Source organism: Salvelinus fontinalis, chromosome 32 (genome assembly GCF_029448725.1).
Source record: "Salvelinus fontinalis isolate EN_2023a chromosome 32, ASM2944872v1, whole genome shotgun sequence".
Taxonomy (NCBI): Eukaryota; Metazoa; Chordata; class Actinopteri; order Salmoniformes; family Salmonidae; genus Salvelinus; species Salvelinus fontinalis.
This window is the reverse complement of record NC_074696.1, coordinates 10,456,526-10,465,731: the sequence shown is the minus strand read 5'-3', so window position 1 is coordinate 10,465,731 and position 9,206 is coordinate 10,456,526. Positions and strand designations below refer to the sequence as shown.

General features: G+C 46.0%; 1 protein-coding gene across 16 annotated transcripts in view; it reads right to left on the bottom strand.

The window, feature by feature from the left end:
• Window positions 1-4,090: 4,090 nt before the first annotated feature.
• The window catches only part of LOC129830709 (protein 4.1-like), a 104,899-nt gene continuing 99,783 nt past the window's right edge, over window positions 4,091-9,206 (bottom strand). For all 16 annotated transcript variants that reach the window (XM_055893333.1, XM_055893343.1, XM_055893345.1 and 13 more), the window contains one exon: window positions 4,091-5,003. The gene's annotated coding sequence lies outside the window, so the exon portion shown is untranslated. The remainder of the gene's footprint in view (window positions 5,004-9,206) is intronic.

Below are 9,206 nucleotides of genomic sequence, written 5' to 3'. Positions count from 1 at the left end.
CAGTCGTGGGTGAACAAGGAGTACAGGAGGGGGCTGAGAATGCACCCTTGTGGGGCCCCAGTGTTGAGGATCAGCGGAGTGGAGATGTTGTTTCCTACCTTCACCAGGACCAGCTGGATGAGGAGACTCTTTATTTTTTTTACCAACTGAGAACTTTGGTCTAATTCCCTGAGATCCGGATCTTTTCTGGAAAATCATTATTTTTAGTCTTTTGGGGGTTTACTGCCAGGGCCCAGGTCTGGCAGTACTGCTCTAGCAGGTCCAGGCTCTGCTGTAGGCCATGTGCTGTGGGGGTTACTGCCAGGGCCCAGGTCTGGCAGTACTTCTCTAGCAGGTCCAGGCTCTGCTGTAGGCCATGTGCTGTGGGGGTTACTGCCAGGGCCCAGGTCTGGCAGTACTGCTCTAGCAGGTCCAGGCTCTGCTGTAGGCCATGTGCTGTGGGTGACAGCAGGCATAGGTCATCTGCGAAGAGTAGGCATTTAACCTCTGAATTGTGGAGACTAACACCAGGGGCTGAGGATTTTTCTAGAATAGTGGCAAATTCGTTGATGTAAATATTGAAGAGTGCAGGGCTCAGATTACAACCCTGACGAAGGCCCCGCCCCTGGTTAAGGAATTCTGTTATTTTCTTGCCAATTTTAATGCTGCACGTATTGCCAGTGTACATTGATTTATTTATGTCATATGTTTTACCCCCTACACCACTTTCAATAACTTTGTAGAACAGTTCTGTATGCCAAATAGAATCAAATGCTTTTTGGAAGTCAATAAAGCAAGCGTATATTTTGGTATTATTTTGGTGGACATGTTTATCTATCAGGGTGTGCAGGGTGTAAATATGATCAGTTGTACGATGTTTTGGTATGAATCCAATTTGGCTTTTACTCAAGACATTGTGCTTATTAAGGAAGTTTAGAACTCTTACATTGATAATACCACAGAAAACCTTCCCCAGGTTACTGTTCACACAAATGCCTCTGTAATTGCTTGGGTCAAATTTGTCTCCGTTTTAAAAGATTGGGGTTATGAGTCCTTGATTCCAGATGTCAGGGAAATAACCTACACTCAGGATCAAATTTAACAGTTTTAATATAGCCAATTGAAATGTTGCACTAGTGAGTTTCAGCATCTCATTTAGGATGTCATCATGTCCGCATGCTTCTTTAAATTTGAGGGCCTGAAGTTTCTTATAGAGCTCCTGGTCAGTAATTGGGGAGTCCAATGGATTTTGATTGTCCCTTATAGCTTTTTCTAATCCATTCAACTTCTCATGAATTTGGCGTTGTTCTGCGTTTGTGTCAATTTGAACGGTGTAGAGTGTTTTAAAATGGATTGTCCATATGTCACCATTTTGTATTGCTAATTCCTCTTGTTTCGATTTTTTTAGTTTTTCCCAATTTTGCCAGAAGTTGTTTGTGTTTATGGACTCCTCAATTAGTGTCAGCTGCTTGCTGTTGTACTGTGCTTTTTTGGTTCTGAGTGTACGTTTATAGAGTTTTAAAGTCTCACAGTAATGAAGGCGTAATTCACCATTATTTGGGTCTCTGTGCTTTTGGTTGGATAGTGTTCTAAGTTTTTTCCTTATAATTTTACAATCTGCATCAAACCAGTTGTCATCTGTGATCTTTTTTGTTTTGTTTTTTATCAATTTCAATTGTGCTTGAATTTGCCTGAATATACCGTTTGCCTGAATATATAGTTGATGTTTTGTACTGCTAGATTGATGCCTTCTTTACTGTGAGTGAATGTGGTATCCAGAAAGTTATCTAATGATGAGGATGAAAGTCTTTGCGGGGCAAAAGAGTGGAGATGGTGATGTGGGAGTTGGGGAACCGCTCAGAGGCCCTCTCTGCTACTCTGTTGACCAGGCTGCCTACTCTCTCCTGCTCCTCTCTCTGCTACTCTGTTGACCAGGCTGCCTACTCTCTCCTGCTCCTCTCTCTGCTACTCTGTTGACCAGGCTGCCTACTCTCTCCTGCTCCTCTCGCTGCTACTCTGTTGACCAGGCTGCCTGCTCTCTCCTGCTCCTCTCGCAGGTTGTTGGTGCCGGTGTGAATAATAATGTGGCCTGGTGTGCCAAAGTAAGGCTGGGACAGGATGTGGAGTGCATCCTGTGTTTTTGGGCACCATATTTTGCGCACCTTGTGTTGGGGGAAGAGTTCATCTTCTTGGAGGAATTTCCCATTTGAGTCAATGAGGATGGCCACCTCAGTGGGTTTTACCAGATTAGTGCGTTTACGGTCTGGGGCTGGAGTGAATCATGCCCAATCAATTCCAAATCATGTCCAATCAATTGAATTTACCACAGGTGTACTTCAATCAAGTTCTAGAAACATCTCAAGGATGATCAATGGAAACAGGATGCACCTGAGCTCAATTTCGAGTCTCATAGGAAAGGGTCTGAATACTTATGTAAATAAGGTATTTCTGTTTTTTTTTATGTCTAAAAACCTGTTTTCGCTTTGTCATTATGGGGTATTGTATGATTGACTATAAAATTGTTTTTATCCATTTTACAATGATGAACATAGCTGAGAAATTATAATTTCCTCATGAGACTAGAAAATAGAGAAATTGGACATAGAACATCAGTCACAGAACAAAATATCAAGCGGTGTTCAAAATAAGGTGTGTCTACGTTTGTGTTTATTTAGTGATGCTGTTTTATTACAAATGATCTCTAACAGTGAGGGAAACAGATAAAGACAGAGGCAGAGGGAGAGACAGAGGGAGAGAGACAGAGAGACAGAAGGAAAGAGGGAGAGACAGAAGGAGAGAGAGAGAGAGAGGGGGAGGGAGAGAGACAGAGAGACAGAAGGAGAGAGAGAGAGAGAGAGATAGATATCACTACGAAGAAATAAACATTAACTTAAATAGATGTATAGGCTTTCTGGTTCTCCTAGTCTCAATCCATCAATAATGTAGAAAAGAGAGTGCCACAATGAAGAAGAAGAAGAGGAAGAAACAACACACTAAAAGAACTACAACACATTGGATATTGAACATTGTAATACTATGTGTACTAAAACAACATCATGTTTTTAAACTAGACCAAAACATTTAAAAACTGTGTGCTTACATATTGGGTTGTTTCTTAAAGGGACAGTGTGTACGTCACAGGAGGATCAATTAAATGTGTATTCTTCACAGATAAAAGGCATGGGAGTGAACAGATGAGGGTAACAATAACTTCATTTTGTGCTGATGTAACTAGTGCAGTCTTCTAAAAGGAGAACACCAAAGAGGCTACCAGAGGGAATGTGTTCTCAAAATCCCCAATTGAGACTTTGTTTACTTTACGCTCTTTAAAAAATATATTTTTATCTCAATATTACATACTTTCTGGGTAACAATACTTTACTGTGATTGTTTTTAATTAAAATTGTAAAAAAAAATAAAAAAAATAGCTTCTTAGCAAAGAGCAAATTCTCAAACAAGAATTTTGCTAGGACTGCCTGAGTTGGGAGGTGGAAAATGGAAACTAGTTGTTATTGGCAGAGAGATTTGGAACTCTAATTTACTGACTGGTGAAGCCAAAACTCCATCCCACCAAAACAGGTTGAAATTTCAGGTGGTCTTTTCAAACAGCTCTTACACTAAATGGGCATTATCATCATTTTCACAATTTCACAGTAGTATTCCAACCTCATAGAGTGGAAATATAAAACACAGTAAAATCACATTTTTGACAGCATTGGGCCTTTAACATTGATTCTCTAATCAACCCCAATGAATCATTTTTGGCCTTTAGCGTGAAGTGTTCTCCAACTGACTTCTTCTGCGTAGTAGCCAATCTCTCTAAATGAGTAAACACTGCCCCCTTTGGTAGAAAAGTAGAAATACAGGTGAATGAATGCAGGACATTGTAAAGTTGCCTCTACTGCTCTGTCATGCCAGGTATAAATGAATGACTGTTATGTTATGTAGCTGGTGAATGCTGGAATGCTATGTGAAAACATCTAACTACAAACCTGTAAAGTCAGGGTGATCTAAAAGGATGGATACATACACAGAAATTAAAGAGGATGTCATTAATATAATAAATGTAATTTCAATACACTGCTTCTTTCCCTTCCGTCCTGATGAAGCCCCCCCCCCCCCCCCCAGTGTAACTACAACAACAAACACAACTAAAACAGTCAACAAGATGTGAAAATCATCCAGACGAATAGATAATGAAGTCATATCTTCAAAAGATGACAAAGACTTAAATAGGGCCCCCAAAAAGTTTGGATGAAATAAAATATTTTCTACACTTAAATTTAAAAAATACTTTTCACATTGAGAGGGAAAATATAACTTTTTGTACTGTACAAGAGATGAAACCAAACTTGGTTGTAAAAGTTTGATTTGAAGAGGGATCCTCGTATCACGATGGTTGAAGAGTCCCAGAAAAATCACCCAAAATCCCTTGTTATCATCCCACTTCAGAATAAGAGTCCCTTCAAAGTTTACTTTGAAGATACAGATTTTCCAATTACGGCGATAAGAAAAGTCTTAGAAAAATATCAACAAAGTCCCTGCAATCTCTACACAATTTAAAGACCAAATGCCCTTTTAAAATTCTTGTTAAAATCTCCAGACAAATGGGAGAAAGAGGAAAAAAAATGGAACACTTTATTTCAACATTTTTATTGTTTAGAAAAATCCAGTTTGGTTGTTCGGGATTTGGCAGTGGAGTGGAAGAGAGTGAAAGAGAGAGAGAGACGGATAGTGGGTGGTCCTAGGGAATTCTGGGAGTTTTTTTTGGAGAGTTCTGTTTGTTCCCTTTTCCTTCAGTTGAACTCCATTGGTTGGGAGGTTCAAAGTTCAGAGTTGAAAAGTGAAGCTTGTTCTCTCTGGTAGGTTGGTCTGGTGTGGGGTGTGTGTGTGTCTGTTCCCAAGGCGGGGTCTCTGAGGTAAACAAGCAGGAATGGTGGTGAAACAAGCAGAGAAGGTCAGCGCGGGCGGGGGATGTGTGTGAGTTCACCTTCCTCAGGCGCCGTGGTAGTTTTGGCCCACAGCTTCACAGACAGTGGACAGAGAGAGAGACACTTCTTCAGTAACACTACCTCAACATTCCCTTGATTCAACACTAAAGATAAAGAGCGCAAGAGTAGAAAACAGTCAGAAAGGTGAGAGTAGAACTACACCAATGTTGTCACAATGATGAACATATTTCAGGCTTTAAAAAGCAGGCCCAGACAGGAAGGATGGAGCATGCAGGAGCCTGGTGGAGACAAGGAACGGGTGGGGTGGGGTGAGGTAGGGTGGTGTGAGGTGGGGTGGGGTGAGGTAGGGTGGGGTGAGGTGAGGTAGGGTGGGGTGAGGTAGGGTGGGGTGGGGTGGGGTGAGGTAGCGTTGGGTGAGGTATGGTTGGGTGAGGTGAGGTAGGGTGAGGTAGGGTGGGGCAGGGTGAGGTAGGGTGAGGTAGGGTGGGGTGAGGTGGGGTGGGGTGAGGTAGCATTGGGTGAGGTATGGTCGGGTGAGGTGAGGTGGGGTGAGGTAGGGTTAGGTGGGGTGGGGTAGCGTTGGGTGTGGTATGGTTGGGTGAGGTAGGGTGAGGTGGGGTGAAGTAGGGTGGGGTGAGGTAGGGTGGGTGGGGTGAGGTAGGGTGGGTGAAGCGGAGAGGGAGGAAGTAGGATTGTTAGGGGTGTTCTCAGGCTTCTCAGGCTGTTAGGTTGATGATGTCCAAGGTAAACAGAGCAGAGCTCCATGAACACAGGGCTCCATGAACACAGAGCTCCATGAACACAGAGCTCCATGAACACAGAGCTCCATGAACACAGAGCTCCATGAACACAGGGCTCCATGAACACAGGGCTCCATGAACACAGAGCTCCATAAACACAGGGCTCCATGAACACAGAGCTCCATGAACACAGAGCTCCATGAACACAGAGCACAGGGCTCCATGAACACAGAGCACAGGGCTCCATGAACACAGGGCTCCATGAACACAGAGCTCCATGAACACAGAGCTCCATGAACACAGAGCTCCATGAACACAGAGCTCCATGAACACAGAGCTCCATGAACACAGGGCTCCGTGAACACAGGGCTCCATAAACACAGGGCTCCATGAACACAGAGCTCCATGAACACAGAGCTCCATGAACACAGAGCACAGGGCTCCATGAACACAGAGCACAGGGCTCCATGAACACAGGGCTCCATGAACACAGAGCTCCATGAACACAGAGCTCCATGAACACAGAGCTCCATGAACACAGAGCTCCATGAACACAGAGCTCCATGAACACAGGGCTCCGTGAACACAGGGCTCCATGAACACAGAGCTCCATAAACACAGAGCTCCATAAACACAGAGCTCCATAAACACAGAGCTCCATAAACACAGGGCTCCATGAACACAGAGCTCCATGAACACAGAGCTCCATGAACACAGAGCTCCATGAACACAGAGCACAGGGCTCCATGAACACAGGGCTCCATGAACACAGGGCTCTAAGGACACAGGGCTCCATGAACACAGGGCTCCATGAACACAGGGCTCCATGAACACAGAGCTCCATGAACACAGAGCTCCATGAACACAGAGCACAGAGCTCCATGAACACAGAGCTCCATGAACACAGAGCTCCATGAACACAGAGCTCCATGAACACAGAGCTCCATGAACACAGAGCTCCATGAACACAGAGCTCCATGAACACAGGGCTCCATGAACACAGAGCTCCATGAACACAGGGCTCCATGAACACAGAGCTCCATAAACACAGGGCTCCATGAACACAGAGCTCCATGAACACAGAGCTCCATGAACACAGGGCTCCATGAACACAGAGCTCCATGAACACAGAGCTCCATGAACACAGAGCACAGGGCTCCATGAACACAGAGCTCCATGAACACAGAGCTCCATGAACACAGAGTTCCATGAACACAGAGCTCCATGAACACAGAGCTCCATGAACACAGAGCTCCATGAACACAGGGCTCCATGAACACAGAGCTCCATAAACACAGGGCTCCATGAACACAGAGCTCCATGAACACAGAGCTCCATGAACACAGGGCTCCATGAACACAGAGCTCCATGAACACAGAGCTCCATGAACACAGAGCACAGGGCTCCATGAACACAGAGCTCCATGAACACAGAGTTCCATGAACACAGAGCTCCATGAACACAGAGCTCCATGAACACAGAGCTCCATGAACACAGAGCACAGAGCTCCATGAACACAGAGCTCCATGAACACAGAGCTCCATGAACACAGAGCTCCATGAACACAGAGCTCCATGAACACAGAGCTCCATGAACACAGAGCTCCATGAACACAGGGCTCCATGAACACAGAGCTCCATGAACACAGGGCTCCATGAACACAGAGCTCCATAAACACAGGGCTCCATGAACACAGAGCTCCATGAACACAGAGCTCCATGAACACAGGGCTCCATGAACACAGAGCTCCATGAACACAGAGCTCCATGAACACAGAGCACAGGGCTCCATGAACACAGAGCTCCATGAACACAGAGCTCCATGAACACAGAGTTCCATGAACACAGAGCTCCATGAACACAGAGCTCCATGAACACAGAGCTCCATGAACACAGGGCTCCATGAACACAGAGCTCCATAAACACAGGGCTCCATGAACACAGAGCTCCATGAACACAGAGCTCCATGAACACAGGGCTCCATGAACACAGAGCTCCATGAACACAGAGCTCCATGAACACAGAGCACAGGGCTCCATGAACACAGAGCTCCATGAACACAGAGCTCCATGAACACAGAGCTCCATGAACACAGAGCTCCATGAACACAGAGCTCCATGGACACAGGGCTCCACGGACACAGAGCTCCACGAACACAGAGCTCCATGAACACAGAGCTCCATGAACACAGGGCTCCATGAACACAGGGCTCCATGAACACAGGGCTCCATGAACACAGGGCTCCATGAACACAGAGCTCCATGAACACAGAGCTCCATGAACACAGAGCTCCATGAACACAGAGCTCCATGAACACAGAGCTCCATGAACACAGAGCACAGGGCTCCATGAACACAGAGCTCCATGAACACAGAGCTCCATGAACACAGAGTTCCATGAACACAGAGCTCCATGAACACAGAGCTCCATGAACACAGAGCTCCATGAACACAGGGCTCCATGAACACAGAGCTCCATAAACACAGGGCTCCATGAACACAGAGCTCCATGAACACAGAGCTCCATGAACACAGGGCTCCATGAACACAGAGCTCCATGAACACAGAGCTCCATGAACACAGAGCACAGGGCTCCATGAACACAGAGCTCCATGAACACAGAGTTCCATGAACACAGAGCTCCATGAACACAGAGCTCCATGAACACAGAGCTCCATGAACACAGAGCACAGAGCTCCATGAACACAGAGCTCCATGAACACAGAGCTCCATGAACACAGAGCTCCATGAACACAGAGCTCCATGAACACAGAGCTCCATGAACACAGAGCTCCATGAACACAGGGCTCCATGAACACAGAGCTCCATGAACACAGGGCTCCATGAACACAGAGCTCCATAAACACAGGGCTCCATGAACACAGAGCTCCATGAACACAGAGCTCCATGAACACAGGGCTCCATGAACACAGAGCTCCATGAACACAGAGCTCCATGAACACAGAGCACAGGGCTCCATGAACACAGAGCTCCATGAACACAGAGCTCCATGAACACAGAGTTCCATGAACACAGAGCTCCATGAACACAGAGCTCCATGAACACAGAGCTCCATGAACACAGGGCTCCATGAACACAGAGCTCCATAAACACAGGGCTCCATGAACACAGAGCTCCATGAACACAGAGCTCCATGAACACAGGGCTCCATGAACACAGAGCTCCATGAACACAGAGCTCCATGAACACAGAGCACAGGGCTCCATGAACACAGAGCTCCATGAACACAGAGCTCCATGAACACAGAGCTCCATGAACACAGAGCTCCATGAACACAGAGCTCCATGGACACAGGGCTCCACGGACACAGAGCTCCACGAACACAGAGCTCCATGAACACAGAGCTCCATGAACACAGGGCTCCATGAACACAGGGCTCCATGAACACAGGGCTCCATGAACACAGGGCTCCATGAACACAGAGCTCCATGAACACAGAGCTCCATGAACACAGAGCTCCATGAACCTACTGGGAGGGCACTCTCTCCCCCTCGTCTCCCCCCTGTCTGAGAGGAA